This window comes from Vidua macroura, chromosome 11 (genome assembly GCF_024509145.1).
Source record: "Vidua macroura isolate BioBank_ID:100142 chromosome 11, ASM2450914v1, whole genome shotgun sequence".
NCBI lineage: Eukaryota > Metazoa > Chordata > Aves > Passeriformes > Viduidae > Vidua > Vidua macroura.
In genome coordinates this window covers 9,795,795-9,815,155 of record NC_071581.1, presented here as the reverse complement: position 1 = coordinate 9,815,155, position 19,361 = coordinate 9,795,795, and the positions used below count along the sequence as shown (strand labels likewise).

At 35.9% G+C, this 19,361-nt stretch overlaps 1 long non-coding RNA gene across 1 annotated transcript in view; it reads right to left on the bottom strand.

Moving 5' to 3' along the window:
• Positions 1–1,923: 1,923 nt before the first annotated feature.
• The window catches only part of LOC128812957 (uncharacterized), a 40,467-nt gene continuing 23,029 nt past the window's right edge, over positions 1,924–19,361 (bottom strand). The window contains exons 3-4 of the long non-coding RNA XR_008438882.1: positions 19,090–19,340; positions 1,924–2,034 (exon numbers count right to left, since the gene is read on the bottom strand). This is a non-coding gene — a long non-coding RNA (uncharacterized LOC128812957). The remainder of the gene's footprint in view (positions 2,035–19,089; positions 19,341–19,361) is intronic.

The following is a 19,361-nucleotide window of genomic DNA, read 5'->3' as shown; positions in this document are numbered from 1 at the left end:
GAAAAAGCTCAAATGTACAGGGATGAGCATCCCTTACCTCCTACTGGGCTCCATAGATGAAATCAGTTTCTCAATTTATTTTACAGGTACTCAAATAATTAATACTGAGATACTAGCCCTGAGATAATGCAAGATCTTCATTACTTGTCTTAGGAATAGCATCAAAACACTTCCTTCTCCTTAGGCAACTACTGCTTTAAAATCTCTCTTTTCATCCTGTATAATAGGGATTGGAAAGGTTGGAGGCAGACGACATGAAGTGAAGTAAATCAATGAATAATTACTACCCTACACAGAAGAAGCAGCCACCAGTACCCCTAAAGGAGCAAGACAGACAGACAGAGCTAACATGCTGTTGTAATCCTATGCTGTTGTAATTGTAACAGCAATTCAACTCCTCAAAATGTTTCTTTCAGCTGAGAAAAACATGCTGCATCAATGACTTTGCAGATTAAAAGAAAAAAATCATCAGAAAAAAAGCAGAAATAGACTAGACAAAAAGAGAGGCAAATGCAATAATTCAATGTAAAACATTCATAAGCAAGCATTTAACAAAACTGAATGATGCTTGAAAGCATAATCTATAATAAAAGAGGAAAGTGAGAAGCAGATTAAAGTTTACTCCTTTTTATTCCATACTGTGATTTGTCCATTATACAATTATCATAAGATAACCTTTTCATTTCCCCTAGATGGAAAGTTTGTTCAGTGTTTCACAGTCTAAAATCTGCAGGTTCCCAACCCTTGTTCATCCGCCAATCATATCTAAAGTAATGAAAAAAGTCCCTTTTTCTATTGCACATCAGAGAACCTTCACCTGTTTATCACATATATGACATGGGTATACCTGTGCCCAAAAGTTCATACAGCTTATGTGACATGAAACACATGAATTTTACTGCAATACATATAGCAGGACAACTATATTTGTAGGCAAATTTATAGTATTTCAGAATTTGGGGAAACAAAATTCTCTTATTTTACAGTTAAAAATTTCTGTGAGTACCTCTAAACTGAAAGTCAGTGGAAGAAAATCCCTCATCCAGAGGTACAGAGATATTAGGACATTCTGTTCTTATTGATCTGGGAAATGCTGGTCTCTTCTAATCAGAATGTCTATCTTACCTTGTTACCTCCAAACCATTAGAGCAGTCTAAAAGAAATATGTAAGTACAGGGGCTTTTAATTGCTTTGTACAAATTTAGAATGAGAAGTTCACAGGTGATATTTCCATCTGATTTGTATCTTGGCCATGATGCTTTTTTTTCATTATTGTGCAGTTAGCAACCCAGGAAAGACTAGAACTATTAATAATCATTCGATCTTGTGCATGCACAGCATATTCAGCCCAGTAACAGCAGCCCAACTCAGAAAAGAAATGTAATTTGCAGTGTAGTCCTCTAAAGGGCCATGGTGTGCTAAATGATTTGTTATTAACGAGTTGCAAAGAAGAACTGCTCAAAAATAGGTACAAATAAATTTTAACAAAGCATACCTTCTCACATGTTGAAATTGTCACTATCTATAAGAGCCCTTCAGAACTTCATGGTCATCACTTACATTTGTTCTTTTCCACTCCTTTAAATGCAACCATATATGTGACAATATATGTGACAATGATGGCAAGCTTACTACTCAATTACACATTATAAGGCAAATATTTTTACATCATAAAATTTTAAGGATGTATTTCCTCTTTTTTCAGAACTCTATAAGTCTAAGATGTCCTAAATATTCTGCAACCCTATACTCTTCAAGTTTGAGCAATGTAAACAGCAGCGCGTAATGCAGTGGTTTAAGCTTTTTTATTCTGTGTACTAGGCCAATATGTGCTTTATCCTAGAGAATTTTTGAAAATATATAAGGAATTTAGGAGCTATAGTGTATAAAAAATGAGCATAATATGGTGTTACCTTGCTCCTGCAGGTTTGCTTCTGAAAGTTAGCTTAAGAAACAGTAATTATGCTTTTAGTTATCCTTTTCTCATGTGTCTACTGTACATTCCATACCACAAAGCAAATTATTTTTTGAGACCTGTGGGATGGAAGAAAAATAGATCAGTATGAAAAGCATAGATCTCTTTAAAAAGCTAGTTAAGAATGATGTCACAATTCTATCTTTTATCTGCTTTATTAATTACTATTCAATTTTCTTTTTTGTTTGTTCATTCTTAGTTTCACTGTGGAAGTTAGGAATCGAAACCAGTTGCATTGAAACCACCAGAGAACGCTGTCAGTGATTTAGTGGGCACAAGACTATGTTCTAAAGCCAGTGGAGGCAGATGCAGGAAATCTGGCAGAACTCAGATGTACTAAAAACTTAATCTAGAATGCTGATGACATGGATTCAATTGCTGCCTTCTGTCTTTCCCAACAACAACATTACACCTTTTATAATGGTGTATGACCTTTCAAATATGGTGCAGCACACAAGAAAATTGTCTCACAAATATTCAGGACTTCTTAGCTACGCTTTTTGCCATGTCAAGGCAACAAACAAAATTAATTCCCTGGAAGTAGTGACCAATTTAGATTAAGTAGTTCTAGACTACTTCTTTTCCTCAGAAAAATCTCGCTTTTCACCAAAGAGGAACATGTGGTGTGTCTAAGAAAAATATTGTATTTATAGCAGAAATTGAAAGCAGCCAATAATCATTTTAAAAATTTAACCCCAGGCTTGAGCTAAAACCTTCTGTAAGCTGTTTATCTAGATCAATGTTTAGAAATACACATTCTCTAGATTAAAAATTATCAATGTTAATTTGATTTACATAATTAATTTCTGCAGAATAGTAGTATTTCTTAGAATAAAGGCCAAAAAAATAAATAAAGTAATATAATTAAAATATCACTGTTATGGAGCTGGAATCTATACAAACGTATTTACCAATATTTATAACTCTAATATATTTACTATTGTAATAATTCTCCAAGTTGCCACCAGTCATTACAAAACCAAGCAGAATTTCCCTGCATTAAACTTTGAAGGTGACACGAGAGGCATAATACAAATGGAGCACAACTTCCCCTTTGGCCAGAATGTCAGAGAAGGTCTCATTTGAGACTCAGGATATATGGACTTACAAAATTACTCTATGAAGTTACAAAATATAAAACCATGAAGATGTGTCTAGATTTCTTTTTTCTCTTCTAGAGTGTAAACCTTTTCTGGGAAAGTGACATCAAGGAACAGACTCCACAGGGAATACATCATGGGGAGCAAGCCAGTCATGATGCTGTTGAAAGGAATGGCAATAAAAAATAACTTTTGCATATGGATTCCTTAATCTTTTGGCCCATAAAGGTTTCCTTCTTGTGGGAGCTGTGACATGGTCAAGGACACATCTTTGAGTCTGTCCACCACAGAGTTTTGCTAGTCCAGACATTGTTGTTTCTAGTCAGTCATAAAAAATAGAGACTTAATATATTACTTTATGGAAAACAAGGTACCCTGATGCAATGCATCACATAACTGGATGAAAAGCCATTCATAAGATAATAAGAAGTTATGCTCAAGTGTGTCAGATCAATAAGCAATAATGACTGAGGCAGAAAGCATTTGTGTTGAGATTAATGGCCAGTTATAGAAGTGTCCTAGTGCTACATCCAGATCCATTAAATCCACCATGTCACTGACAATTAACAAAGTGACCTGTGGTTTAGTCATTATTACAAATATATGTTTGTTTTAGAAGAGACTACCATTAGGATTTTGGTTTTGCTTCCATTCTTATTCGTGCAAAGTATGCCTTCATGCAGGACTAAACCAACATGTTCTAATTTATATCCAATTATCTTCTTATCAGGATACTCCAATAATAGAAATGGAGAATAACTCTTTAGAAAGTAATTTTTTATGATTGCGTGCCAACCAAATCCAATTTTGACATTTTTAAGTGAATTCAGTGCCAAGCTTAAATTTATGGAAGTATTTGATTAAGTCCTCCATTTATTCCCCAGACAGATACTGATAAAAACTTGTAAGCTCTCCATAAATTTTTCTTCTTTGATTTTACATCAGGACAACCTCCAGATCTTTTATTTCCCAACATGAATCCTAGGATAATCTAAAATGGTATAGACTTCCTTTTCAAGTGTACGCACAGCCTAAGAAAGCAACTTTTCTCATTTCTTAATTTGTACACATTTGAAATAGGACAAACTGGGATCAAGAGTGAAGCACTATATGAATGGAAGCAAACAACTTTTTTTTTTTTCAATCATATGTACCATATGTCCTTTTACTCTCCTATAAGAAGCTCTGGAATATCTTTATTTTAGGTGGCGAGAACAACAAATGAAGATCCTATTTCGTTTTACAGACAACACTCCTTCACTTCCCTTGTGGCTCCTTTAATTAATATTAAAACTAAAAATTAATTAAGGAACTTCTCTAGTACATACTGATAATCCAGTACTCACATCCTCTTAGGTTGCAATAGCTAAGTGGAAGCATTATAAGGCTCCACTAACTTTCTTCCAACTACATATCTACATATTTATTTAAAAAAAAAAAAAGTTAAATCACCTTTTCATTCAGAGAGCATTACAGATATATATCAAAATAGAAGGTAAAATTTTAAGCTGGTTATTGTGGTCATTCACTTTAAAATTTATTTTCTGTTGACTGTACATAAGAATATGACATGATATCTAACTCTCCTAGTGATTACACAAGCAGAATCTCACAGAGAGCAGGACTGGATTTAAACAGGGATGAAGAGGCATGTCCTCTGACTACTCAATAAGTAATCCTCAAAATTAACAGAAGAGGTAACATTGCACTTAGCTTTGTTATGAGCCTACTAATGGGCTTCACAGAGATCACTACACAGTAACGAAATGGAAATAACACAACTAATTTAAGCCATATTTGAACCAGAGCACAAGGTCCTAGTGCTCTCCAGTATACTGCTGGCCTTGCTTGACAGCACCAGCAGGCCATTGTGAAAACTGAAATTTTCCTACAATAATTAGAATCAGCTGTGTATTGGCAAGTTGAAAATATCCTCAGCCATGCAATATGTTCTGTAAGCTTAAATTAGTCAACAAATATACTGTGCATGTGTAAACAAGATGCTTAAAGGAAAGCATCACTCTAATAGTATGATCACTATAATTGCCACAGTACTAAAAATTATGTACAAATGCTTTGCATATTTCAAACCTGTAGTGCCCTGTGGCAAAATAATTCTGGTTTTTAAAAGAGAAATGTATTAAAATTGATATACTCCCCTTGAAACAATTAACCTTCTCAAGGATTAATTAAGGCCTACTATCATTCATTTTTTCTTAAAGTATATTTATAACATTTATGAACTGCTCAAAGTCTAAACACTGTCATTGCAGGTATGCTGTGAACTTCTCAAATCTTTACCCCATTGGTGTATTCCCTTTTTTTCTGCTAATGTAGACACTAATGAAGGAAAAGAAGGAAGAATTACAATATAGCCAAAAAAGAGAATGAGTGCATTCAAATGGCTTTTTTTTTTCACTTTTTAGTGCACTCATTAGACTCAGGATGCATGGTCAGACTAGCGATACCAGCAAACCTTTTTTAATTGCACATTCTATTTGCCCCTGTTCCACACGTTCAACCTGCAGAGAAGAAAGACATTTAAAGATTACCAAGGCAAGTTTGTAATGAAGCGGGTACCTCTTTGTCTGTCCTTGTGCCAACAGCAGCAGAAGGGATACTAATTAGAGGGTGAATTATTAGCTTCCCATGGTGCACTGCAGGGGCATTAAAAATGACTGTAGTTTGTTGCTTTCCTTTTAGATGGTTAGTACTGGTTTAATATATTCCTGTTTCTAGGTGAGCAGCAGGGGACAGTTTTTATTATTATAATTGTTGCATAATTACTGGCCTAGGGTTGCCTATTGTTAAATAAAAATGCTGAGATACTAATGTTTTATTGAACAGTACAAGTAGATAAAATTGTAATATATTTTCCTGAACAATATAAGCTTGTTATCTGACAGTTTGGTGACAACTCTAAGTTGTCTTGTGGACAAAACTCTGATTTTTTATAAAGACTAAGTATAAAATGGGATTTTCTAAAACTTGAAATACATTCAACTTAAAAAAAGAAGTTTTATTTTCATTTATTCAAGAGGACCCAAGTTTGTGTAACATACCCTCACCAGATTTTACCTGATGAGGATTCTGACCTCAGAATTAAAACCTGCAGCTCTCCTGTCTCTGCATTCACAAATACACAAATATATTCTAAATTTTCTGCCCACAGTTTGGTTTTGTGATAATCCAAAACTGATTACCAATGTAAGAAACTAAATACAAAAATAACCAGCATTTAAAAAAAAAGTACATTAAGAATCATTCAGTATTAACCCAAATAAGAAATTTATAATATTTTCCTTGGTCCACCTTAGCAGAAGAGCTGTCTGAATTTGTAGCAAAAAGGTTTTCATACTTTATCTCAATTTCCTGTTGTGGTTCCTGCATGTCAGTAGGTAACAGGCTATTTTGATGTCCCATGGTTTAGCCAGGTGGAGCTCTGTCTGCCAAGCCACCTGCTCTGCATCAAAACGGCCTTGAGAGAAGAATTCCGAATGCAAAGGATCAGCTCCTGTCACTTGTGTCCATGTCACATTTACACAGACTTCTCTCTGAATTGTGCAAATTCTAAGTGTACATCTCCAAACAGCTATCCTAAAGAAACAAATGCTACTTTAACCTCATCTGCTTCTTTCTACAGAGGAGGAGCAAAAGGATATAGAAGAAAGGCAATTATTTGTAATACTTTTGAAAAGCAAATCATATTCCTTAAATTTTGCCAAAATCCACTTTAAACGTTGCTTGGCATTGCACAGAACTGATAACTTACCAGCAAAGATTGTTCTTATGATTTTTTAACGGCAGAACTTCTTCATTATTCTTACTTTCAAGAAAGTGAAACAACTAAGAGATAGTTAAAACTGAACAATAATTAGAGGACAGGAACTAATTAGCTGTCTTAAAGAAGTCTTCCAATTGTCTTCCAATGCTTTTCTTTGTTTTTGAGCCTTCTAAACTGAAAGATCTGAAGACACCATCCTTAGAAGCCATTCTTCCTCTTGGTAGCTTCAGTTTCCTAAGTTGCATCCCTGAAACCCTCAGTTCTACCAGCTCAGATGAGATGCTGTGATTATGAAGAACATTTTGGAAAAAAAAGCTAGTGCTTTAAAGCTTATACTAAACTACTTTTTTTTTTTCTCTTGCTCTAAATCATGACTAAACCTAAATCATGACTAAATAAAGAATCTAAAATTCTTTAAGAGAAGTACTTGTAGCACCTCTGGTATATCCAAACACACAATAGGTTTCAGGGAAGAAATACTTAAGTATTGTTATATAATGAAAGAAAAGAGGATTACACTGTACATCCACAGCTGGTGGAATAGTGCACACAATAGCCACCTTCCCCTACTCAAGTTGTCAGTATCCTTATTTAACTTGTTCCACCTTGACCTAGAAAAGACATCAGTCATTTGCTATTTCTGTAATGAAATGCTGATCTATGCAAGCCTGTGCTGGCAGCACTATCCAGCACTTTCCTGCAAGGTTCTGCTGGCTGCCAATCTCCGGAAACCCCTCGGTGGTGTTGAACAATAAGAGATCGCTGACCTTTCCTTCCTCTCCAATGAAAGAACTATTTAAAAGCCAAAGCCACTGTAGAGATAACACAGGTAAGGAACTGATGGCAGGTGCCATCAGTGGAGTCTTATCCTGTTGTGATTAAAGTTTTATTTCTGCAATATTTATATTGCCAAGCATCTCAAAGCAAAGACAAAAGAAAAGGCTGTGCAGGATTATAAACTTCACCTAAGACAAAACCCTGGTATTTTTATTTAGCCTAGCTTTGCATTTCTGATGTGGAAACTTTCCTATCAGAAAATCTCATCGTTTCCCACAAAAACCTTGGTGCAACTTATTGTTTCTGCCTTTCTATAGTTAAAAAATTTTTCCAGAAAGTGCCAGAGGAAAATTTATACAGTTTCTTTCATTTTAGGAATTCAATTTATTCAGTATTCCTATTTTAAAAAATATTTAATATTTTCTTCCTACTTGTATTAATCTCATTTTTTTTTCTGGCTTCAAATTTATTTTTGTCATCTTTTTCTGGTGTCAATAACCTCATGAAAAAACCTAAAAATCCTCAGTGATTATGTAACCTCATGAAAAAACCCAAAAATCCGCAGTGATTATGTAGATCTGTGAAACTTTCCCTAAACAAAATAAGCAAAAGAAATCCCTTGGCTTAACTCCATAAATTCAGGTATCAAAGCATTAAAATTGACTGATCACTTACAAGAATGTGCTAATTTCAGCCACCCCTTCAGAGTCTGTTCCAATAAATAGATTTTAACCACAAGCCTAAACTGAGTTAGATACACCTCTGAACAGCAATATTTTTTTTCATTTCAAGGTTTAGAAGTGCAAAAAAATATATTAAGGCATTATGAGCATTTTCTGTTCAGAAACTGATTACACAAGAGCTAGACTCTGAGTGGGATTGTATAGTTGCACAAAGAGACAAAGGAAGGGAGCAAACACCTCTGGAAAGGACTTGGTGTCTTTGCACGAACAGGCAACGCTCACACTCCTCCTGCAAGTGAGGAGTCCCTCCTGGCCAGGCAGATGCCTCCCAGAAGAAGGGACTTCGTGTGAAGCAGCTGAGGATTTTGCAACAGTTCCAAACCCAAAGAAGATGCTAAAACAAACTGGGACTCTTCATCCCATCTTGTGGTGAAGGTCAGTCTGGCCTGTTCACCCATTTAAATTGTTTATTCAGTCACATAAGAGAGCATCAGAACTATTCACAATGTGTCACACACATTTAAAAGGCATTTAGAGGTTTTAATCAATGGCTTCAGAGAGGCACACAACTGCTGTTGGCTTTGACTCTGAATTAGGTGACAAACCTGTGGGGCTTTACCCTGTTTCCATCACTATTAGTTACAAATCAAGCCTGAAGATCCCAGAACTGCCACAGAATTCACCCACAAAGATTCCACTAAGGGATATGAAGCAACCTGGCCACATTGATATTGAGTATAATCAATTTCAGTGAAACACAGTTAAAATTTTAATTTCTTTTTGCTTTTTTTTCTGTTAAAATTAATCAAGAGTGTGTTGAGAGGCAATACAATGTTTGTCCAGAATGACTGCAGTGAGCCTCCCAGTTGAAATGTTTTTATTCCCTGGAACCAACAAATATTTCTCTTAATAGTAAATCAAGCAGCAGCAGAAAGAGCAATGCCAGTCTCTTGCATTGATATAGTTGTTAAGTATTTGCATCATAGGATACTTTTTGTAAGCATAATAACAGCTGTGTTTGTGATCATGAATCCTGTGGAAAGAGAGACCAATCTTTGTCTCAGCAAGACCAGATAGGATTGAGCAGCACCTTAAAGGTCTCATTGTGTAAGCCTCACTGGATCTGCTTTCATCATATTATTTAAAAGAGAAGGCATTGCCCAAAGCAAGGGTAATCAAGACCTAAAGAGTGACTGCTTAAGCAGAATGACAGATGAATACAGTCACTGTAAAAAAAGAGAACACAGCACTAAGGAAAAATCATTTAAAATAGTAAAGCGGAGAAAACACCTTCAAATATGTTCTTTTCACAATTCTATTTTTACTAGAGAGAATTTTTGGCTAAATTTTTGGTCCATTAACCTGAAGTTTGAGATGGTGAGGAAAGAGAATCAAAATTTAGTATTATGAGAATAGATTCCATTCTGTGAGCTGGATTGATTCTGTTTTCAGCCTCTTTACAAAAAGGGAAATATACTGTATGATTAAATACATACCATGGTGGGTAAATATTTTGAACCTCTTTCCTCAGCATGCATGTGGTAAAAATTTTTCCAAGAAAAATATCAAAACTACATAATGATATATATGTGCTTTAAGTGATTGAAATAATATTTTTTAAGTGGAATGTAAGATAAGCTGGGACAACTTCCAAGGAGATAAATAGAATTACCATAATATAACAGTTGGAAGTTTAGCAAAGGGGGCAAACAGGGAGAGTGGGTGAGAGAGAGAAAGGAATGTTGAAGGGAATTAAGAGGAAGAAGGAAGAGAGAGGGAGAGGGAGAGGGAGAGGGAGAGGGAGAGGGAGAGGGAGAGGGAGAGGGAGAGGGAGAGGGACCATACAGAAATTCATTCCATACAGAAATTCATGCATTTAGTACAAACCATGGGTTACTGGTATGACCCCAATACCAAACTCCACTGTCTGAAGTTTAATCATATTAGTGGTGCCAAATATGCCTATGACAATGCAAAGAACATAGTGATAAATCACCACAGACATAGCTGTAGTAATAAACATTATGATAGACCAATAGAATTTTAAAGGATAAAAAAAATACATCCCTCCAAAATAAATAATGCAGCAAGTGGTTTGTCGGGGTTTTTACATTTTCCTTGTAATTTAACACTAACTGAAGCTTCTAAAACAGTGAATAAAAACATTCTGCAAGGCTTTTATTCAGCCACCTGCCCCCATTTTCATAAAGAACAGTTCATGTCAGCCCACAACCCTGTCATTTCATAATGACACAGTACATGGCTGTGGGCCTTGTTGTCATTTTTAGGAGCTCATGTTGCTGCAGGAGTATCGAGGGTTTGGAAAGTGCATGAGGAGTAACCCTGACAGTGCTCATGGAAGCTTTGTTAGTGTCTCACATAGGTGTTGGAACTGAACAATCTCTGGCAGCTCCATATACCTGAATGAGATTGTGTGAGCTGGTTACATCATATGTGGTAGAACACAGGGAATATAAAGTCAGCCTAAGGCCCTCAGCATAGGAACAGCAAATAAAGCGTGGGAACAGAATCTCTGCAGTTTTGTAGCACTTCACTGGCTACTCCGGTCTACCCAGCATGAAAGTTAATCATGCTAATCATGACTATAAGTCCCATTAGACTACCAGAACTGTAAAAAGGGGTATTATTATAATTAACAGATATTTTTAAAGTTACTTTTTGTGCTAGATGAGAAAAAAAAAAAAAAAAAAAAAAAGGTTATTGCAGCACCACACATTTAGCTAGCTGAATATTGTAACGATTGTAACATCAAAAAAATGGCAAATGGTAAACCTCTCTTATAGTCAGAACAAATTAATTTACTGCCAGTAACATAAATAATTGATTATTGATTTGGGTGTTGGCAAACAAAGAAGACAAAAGTTTACTTAGGGAAAATACCAGGCTCAACTTCATTAGCTCACTCCAGACCCCTCTCCTGCCTGCCTTGTTACCTCTGCAGGGTAACTCGAGGTTAGTGTACAGAGCTTCCTCTTTGCTGTTCTGTGCTCCTCACTCATTTCCTATGCTCCACAGGGTGCAGTTCCCCTCAGTGATGAACCTGCTGTGGGGTCTGGGCTTATTCACAGCCCACAGCCTCTTTGGGGCCATACCTGCTCCAGCATGGGCTCACCCAGGAGCCACAATCCCTTTGGGGTGTGCATGCCCTGCCATCGAGCAACTGCTCCTCTATCTCATTGTCTATTCCCTCTGTTCCCTCTTCCCTCCATTCTTCTTTCCTGTCTTAAACAGGTTTTCCAGAGGTGCTACAGACTCCTCCAAATGGCTTGGCAACTGGCAACTGGAGTGTCTATTGCAAGGTCTGGCACTGGGCAGCCCCTGAACTCCTCCCACAGAGGCCACCCCTACAGCCACCTCTGCCACCAGAACCTTGTAAGGAAAGGTTAGCAATTATTGGCCTGCTGCTGACCTGTAAAACCTAGAGAATATAAGGACTTACCAGGAGCTCTTCTCTTAAGAGAGAGAGAGAGCACGACTGAAAATTCAAAAGGGGATTTCAGAACAAATTAGTTATGAATTCAAATGAAGAAAAAAAGAAAAAAAAAAAAAAGGAAAAAACATGAGGGTCTTTTTCATCAGTTCATGCCAATAATAGCCAATCCAGGTGGATTTTTTTCTGAACTGGGAATAGTACAGAAAGGTAGTCCTGAGGTTAATTTCATTAATATAAAAAGGCTAATACTATCTCATTCACAAACTGCCTTCTTTCCTATTTATTAAATCAATGCAGTCACAATTCCATTCAAATATTATGTTTTAATGTATTTAATGATGTCAAGGAGGGTTCCATTCAAAACTGTTTTAATAAAAATGGACTTCTAAAAATCATTTGGAGTGTTTAGGAGACTGTTGGCCTTCTCCCTTTTCTATTTTTCTTTGCAACTTATGGATCACTAATGATGGCATTTTCACCAAGCAGCCATGACATGCTAAATTAATCTCCTTTTGGCAATTTAACAATGAGCATTAACTATTACACTTTAGAACCAAATAATATCATTGATACAAAACTAGGAGTTTTTTAAAGGAAGATAATTAGAAGAAGAGCAAAGAGTCTTTAGTGCTGAATTTTTTAATGAAATAGATGCAAAATTAAACATGTAAAACATGACAGATAAAGAAGCCAAAAAGACACACAATTTAGTAAAATATAAAATGCAAACTGTTCATTCCTATTTATCAGTACAACAGGGAAATGTCAAGGAGTTTTAATGCTTAATGAGCCCATCAGGCTTAGAATGCACCAATTGTACCATTTTACCTAATTGGCTACAACATTTTTGCCTCCTCCTCTTCTTTGCCTTCAACACAGCAAAGCAAAAACTCTGAACATCTTGCCTGAACTAAATTACACCTTCTACAGTACATGGGGTAGTTTGTGGCTGATTTTTGATGAAGGCAGTTCAGACAAGATTTCAGGAAGGATTTTTTTGTTTTGACATGGCTGACATTTGTTTTGATAGATTACAACATCGTCAATACAAGTAATGGTGGAACAATAATCAGTTCAGCTTCATTGGGATGTTGCTTCACCTTTTGTACAATCTCACACTAAACATAAAAGTTTTGTTAAGCTATCCATATCAGACATACAGTATTGATATCAGATTTATAGTACAGAAAAATAAATTCCTGACATTATATTAACCAGTATTCTTAGAGATCTGGTGATCCGGTAATTCCAAGATAATCTGTTGGATATTTTAAACTAGTTTTCTAACCTGAAGTTACCTGGCTTTAAAAAAAAAATTAAAGTATATCCTTTAGAACCCCACAGTCCTTGTAGAAAACATGCACTGGATTCTCTCTCTGCAAAATTCAATGAGAAGAAGCTCTTTTTGGTTCTATCAGGTTTTTTTTGAATTATCTTCCTATCAATAGAGGTGGCAATGCTGAAGATTATCCATTCAATGAATATTTCATCATATCCCTCTAAATAATGCTGCCCCTTTAAATCCCAGTAATTATGTTTTATTGGTATAAGACCTCAAAGATCAAAAACATACCAATAAAAAAAAAATCCATGCTGAGTGATTGATACATATTACAATTGTTAAGAGGCAGCTGACACCAGCTGGCTTCATGCTTCATCCAACTTGCCCATTAAACCTGCCCTGCTTCTCTGAATGAGTTCATATGGCCGGGTCTCTGGCAAAACCTTGGAATGCTGACAAGCCACACAATCATAACTATTCAATATAGTGTGCACAATTGCATCAGCAGGCAGACAAAAGATTGTTATTATCACTGAACAACTAAAAGGTACAGAGCTTTACTCAGTAGCAATAGCACTTAAATGCTATATAGTAATAGTGTGTTTCAGATCAACCTGACTGGGAAATATTGATCCTTTCATCTCAGCAGCTGCTAAGCTTTACTGGGTTGCAGATGACAAGTGTTTAAAAAAAATAAAGTAGAATTTGGAGAGAAAAAGTGGCAGGAGGGAAATGAAACACAAATATGTGCAGTTGATTAAGCAGCTGGAACTACCAGGTTTGTGTCGTGTATTGATTCTCACAATTTTTTTATTTATTTGATTGATGTCAATTGCATTTCATGTCAACTCAAGCCACAATGATGTTTTACAGCCACGTTTGTGAGAGCTGAACTAAATGAGAACAATTGGATCAGAAGTCCCTCAGTCACATTTCTTTGATTTAGTGAAGCAGGAGCCCATCGTTATTGTGCTGTTGCTAAAACCATCAGTAATTAAAGCTGAGTGCTTAAATCTTTGAAGCTCATCAAACAACATGTCCAACATGCTTGTTTATTGCTAGAGATGTGCTAAACCTTTCAGTCAAGTAACCCAGCAAAAGCAGTCCTCTGAAGAATTGAAGAACCACAAGAAGTATTTGTTAGAAAAATTCCCATTTTCTTTAAAATATTTTTCAGCAAATAGCTCTGAAGTTGATTGATAAATGCAGAAACAATATGGTTTCTCCTGATGCTTCTCATGCTAATTTCTCATGAAAATGGAAAAGTATTACATTCAGAAAATAACACCAAATAACAGAACAATGATGTTCTGATTAGGAAAAACAAACAAACAAACAATAATAGTATATTTGTTGGGTTGTTCCCATTCAACAACACTTTAGAGGAATTTACTTAGGTTTAAGAATTTACTTAAAATAAGGCATGGGCTCAAAATGATTCACTGAACCAGAATTCAAAATATTGTTTTTAAAAGACAGTCCAGGACATTTCAAACTTTGACTTTAATATCTTCTTTAATAAACAGGGATGAGCTATGGCATTTTTCTATTGATAGTTCTAATTACCTTGTTTTACTTTAGAAAGTCATAGAATGACAGAATTGGTAAGGCTAGAAAAATCTCTAAGATCAGGTCCAACCAAAGGTTGGTCTGTTGCTCTTCTTTTCAAACGGTATAAAAATAGATTAATTCCTTGAGTTCTCTATCTGAACCAATCTCCAGAACCTATCTTCTCTTTAACATGGACTTGAGTTACAAAAATTTCATGTATGTTTCAAAAATATGCTACTTTTAAAGGTCTCTGTAACTCACCTGAACTTGTTAATATAAGGGACTTTTTAATTTCATATTTTTGCATATGTAAATTAGGTAATTTATTTAAATAACCTGCAGTGACACACAGGTGAAAAAATATCTATTACCAGGCAAGAAAAGTCCATGTTTGCAGAAAGAAATAAACCTATAAACTCACACTAAACATGTCCTATGGAGAAGTTCCTATTAAAAATTCACTTCCAAGAAGACTAAATTTCAAGTTTAATTTTTTTCCTTACTCCAACAACAATAGCTTGTAAAATAAAGCTTGTGAAAAAGCAAGGTTTGGCTTTTGCCCCTTTCTTGTGCTACAATGAGCCAGGAGTTCACTGTATTTTGGTCAGCATTAGTGGTTTACAAAGGGCACGAGCAGCAAACTGCTCTGTCCTGCTGGAAGAGCCATTGCCATCCTCAGAGCTCCCTCCAGGCTGCCCTGCCCTCGGTGGGCATGGTCCCCAGGAGTCAGGGTGTGAGATCTGCTCTAGGGACAGCAGAGATCACATCCACAAGGGCATCAATAGCAATTACTTCCACTTTCCAAAAACATCTAGGAGCCAGCTAAAACTCAGAACCTTATTTTCTTACTAAATTTTAACTTTTGCCTTTTTCCTTATCTATTTTTTTTTGCTTCTCAGGAAAGCACATTTTTAAAGGGTCATTTTCACAATTTTTTGTATCTCTGCAAAATGCCTTTTTGGTAACAAATGTCAGAAATATAATACCTGAATAATAAGCAATATAAATATTTTATTTTCATGTGTTTACAAGTGTTAAAATAATTTCAGTTATTTTATTTTTAATCAGCTACTATATTGTCTTGTTATGATGGAGCACCAAGGACATATATTAGCTGTTATAAATCACACATTAAATTAGGGAAGTATAAAGCAGGAAAAATAAAATATTAACAAAAAATAAATTTCTTAAAATAAATTTTGAATTTTCTGAAACTAGCTGGTCTAGCTACTCTCTGTACTAGCAAAGTTCATCATGCAGTAAAATTATTTTGTCAAACTTAGGGGCAGCTGTGCTGGAAGAAAAATGTTATTTAAGTAAAGTCACTGCTTAAAATATTTAATTGGATTAACATGAATTCAACTGTCCTAAATAGCTGAGATGTACTTAACTATGTAACTAACAGCTTCAAAAAATAAAAACAACCTTTAGTGACCACATTTGTTAGCCGCTGCTTTTTCACCACACCCAGTTAGTAAAAAAGACAATTTAATAGAAGCTGGTATGCACAAGAGTATAAAAAAGGGAGCCAGATAATGAGAATAGTAGTTAACATTCAGTAATTCATAAGAAGAAACAGAAAGGAGTGCTCTTTTTACCAGAAGCAGATTCTTCTTATAAAAAACAGACTGGAATTTTAATTTTCAGGGCACCACACACAGATCTTGCAGTACAAGGACTCTCCAACAGAGTATCCTGATCTGTTAGAAGGAGTGTTTTTTATTATTTTGTTTGTATCCTGATGGCCAAAATCTTTCTCGGTATAAATGACCCCCACCATGTTCATTCTGAGATACACCAAGGTCAGTTATGTAATGGGAAGCATCTTTCTTAGTACAAACTGAAAGTATTCAAGGTGTCTATAACTTTCAAGGTAGTTCCAATGCTAATTCCTATCCTGTTCTCTTTACACTTATTTCTGTAAAACAACAAAAGGCAGAATTTAACTACCTGTTGGAGACTTAATCCCTAAGATTTACAAATATTTTTGGGGATGAGCATATAAAATGGAATTGAAAGCTGATCTCCCACAAGCATTCAGCAGACAGATGTGCAAGGCTCACTGTTGGTTCTGAAGAATATTTGGACACCATGGTGAGTATGCTGTAACTTTCAGGTATTTTTAAGGAGAGAAACGAGTGATCCCAGCACCAATTTACATGAGGTGGATGCAAATTTTATGCCTTGTTTTCTGTTACAAAAAAAGTTTGACTTAGATGTCACTGTGAACATAGCAAGGATGTAATGAGGTGGGGTGCTGTGCTGCTGCTGCCTTGCACTGGCATGGAAATCCACAAGGATCTAAGAGAAAAGACTGAAGCAGTAGCCACTGAACCCAGTAAGCCCTGCCTGGAGCTTCCTACTGCCCCGGGCTCTGGCACAGGCTAAGGGGTGTCAATCCAGGACGCTGCTCTTCGATGCTTCTCTCTACAGAGACACACTTAATGTACTTGCATTTCTCCTCTCTAGCTGTAAAACAGTGATACAGCAAAAACTCATATTCATCTGATGGGGATGAATGTTGTCTTGGTAGATAAATAAGAATGTAAGTAGTCCAGGATGTATGAAAATCACTCTTCATTACTTCAGTGCACCAGCTCATACTAACACAATATAGCAAGTATGATGCCTTTTGGTTGTACACTACAGTAAAAAAAAAAAAAAAAATTGAAAACCATTTTTAAAAGAAAGATGGAACTTAGTGTGAGATATTTAGAAGTCTTGTAGAAACTGGATGGGGAATTCCATTACAGGCTTAATCCAATCAAGTAATGATAAGCCATGACTCACTGAACTGCTGTGGGATACCCTGTTATGATTGTTATCAGTTCTTTTTAACATTTAACATTTCTAACAGTAGTTAGCAAGACATACCACTCTGGTTGTTTTATCATACTAATGCCTTATCTGCTGTGTCACATATTTTTAATACCCTGGAAAAAAAAACTTGTACAAAATCAAATATTCTGCTTTATCTGGTAAAAGGAGAGAAACAGATTGGAGAAAGAGGTTTAGCAACACCATGAACCATTTGCAGTTCCCAGTCAATGTCAGGTTTATTGTTATCTCTACCCAGCTGCTTGACCAGTTGCTTTCAGCCACAGGAACCTCTCATTCTCACAGGCAGCATCCCAGCCTTGCTGAGCAGCAAGAACAGCAAGTTTTCTGCCAGACATGGTGGACACATCCCATCAGCAGGATGTGGGCTATGGAACCTGCACTTCTGCATGAGGCAAACATTTCTGGCTCCTGTTCTGCTGGCATTCCTCAGTTAACCTTGCTGTAGACACAGACTTGGATTCCCTATGACCACCTGGGTGTACTTGGGCCCTGGTTCCAAACTCAAATCTACAGAATTGCTCCCACTGGTGCTGGCAGACTTCAGTTTAGTCCTTTGCTAAGCATTTATCGGAGGTATCCCCATCCCTCACATGGGTTACAAACAAATCACATTTTGTTCTAAAGCCAGATAGTGCTGTGCAATGCACAAATAAGATATAGGCTGAATACTTAATATTTTGAGCCAACCATAGGGAACAATAATCCTGTTCATGCTTCTCAGGTATTTTACCAGCTATGCTGATATAGCACTATTAAAATTCAGGTTCATAAAAATCCTAATGCAACCACTAAAATTTTGGCAACATATTTTTAATTTAGATAGTTACTTTGAATGCAAAAGCATCTAACTTAAATATATTCTGGCAAACAGAGTTACAAATCTGAAATGCAGACATAATTATCAGCAAATCACCAGTTAATTACTTGAGTACCTTTATCTACTTCATCTAAATACCTGATGTGTATTTGCTTGCCTTTAATTGTGGAGGTTTTCCTCTCTTTTTCCCAATTATTTACAATAAAAACCTGGTATCAGTTATGTAATAATAGGATGTCACAGGTTAGGTGACACCTACTTATCAGATAGTGCAGTAAGTAATCTGCCATAATGCAGAATGTAAAGAAACTTCCTGAATGCTGATCTGTTCATGTCCACTCTTAATCACTGCATATAATTTTACTGACAACACAAGAATCCTTCATGTTGTAGAAGTCAGAGCTGTGTATGCACCATCCTTTCCTCAGAAGAGACATAAATCTAAGTCCTGGGTTTATGTAATATGATAAGTAAAGCCAAGTGCATCTCCTGGGCAGTTCCACCAAACTCATCCTAAACTTTAAATATATCTGCATATATAACATAACTACTTAATTTCTTAATTTCTCTCACAGAGATGCTACATGAAACAAGAATGCTACATTTAAGCTACATTTAAGCTTTAAAAAGGCTCTGTTTTGGCATTTTTCAACTTAATAAAAGAAACAGTACTTCTATATTAGTAAACAGTTCATGAGCGGTGACTATAAAGCTAAAAAAGTGTCACATACATTATAGAAACCTTAAATAAATTATGTATTCAAAGACCAGGAAACCCAAGAAAGAACTACACCCTGTTATGGAAATCTATAGGGCCAGCATTACCTTGGAAACATGCTGATCAAATACTCATCTCTCCATAATGCAAAGGGATGGTTCTTATCATTCCAGAGACTGCTTATCACTTGAGGGTTCTTTTGCGAAGATTGTCCTTTGCATGATCAGTCTTCCAAGACCTTCACAATACTGAAACATCCGGCTATTATTTGTTTGATATTCAATTTTCCATGCAAATTTAATGATCTTCATCTTTGGGCCTCTCATTTTAAATGTTTTGGAAACATCAAGCTGAAAAGCTAGAAAGGTGAAAAAAAAAA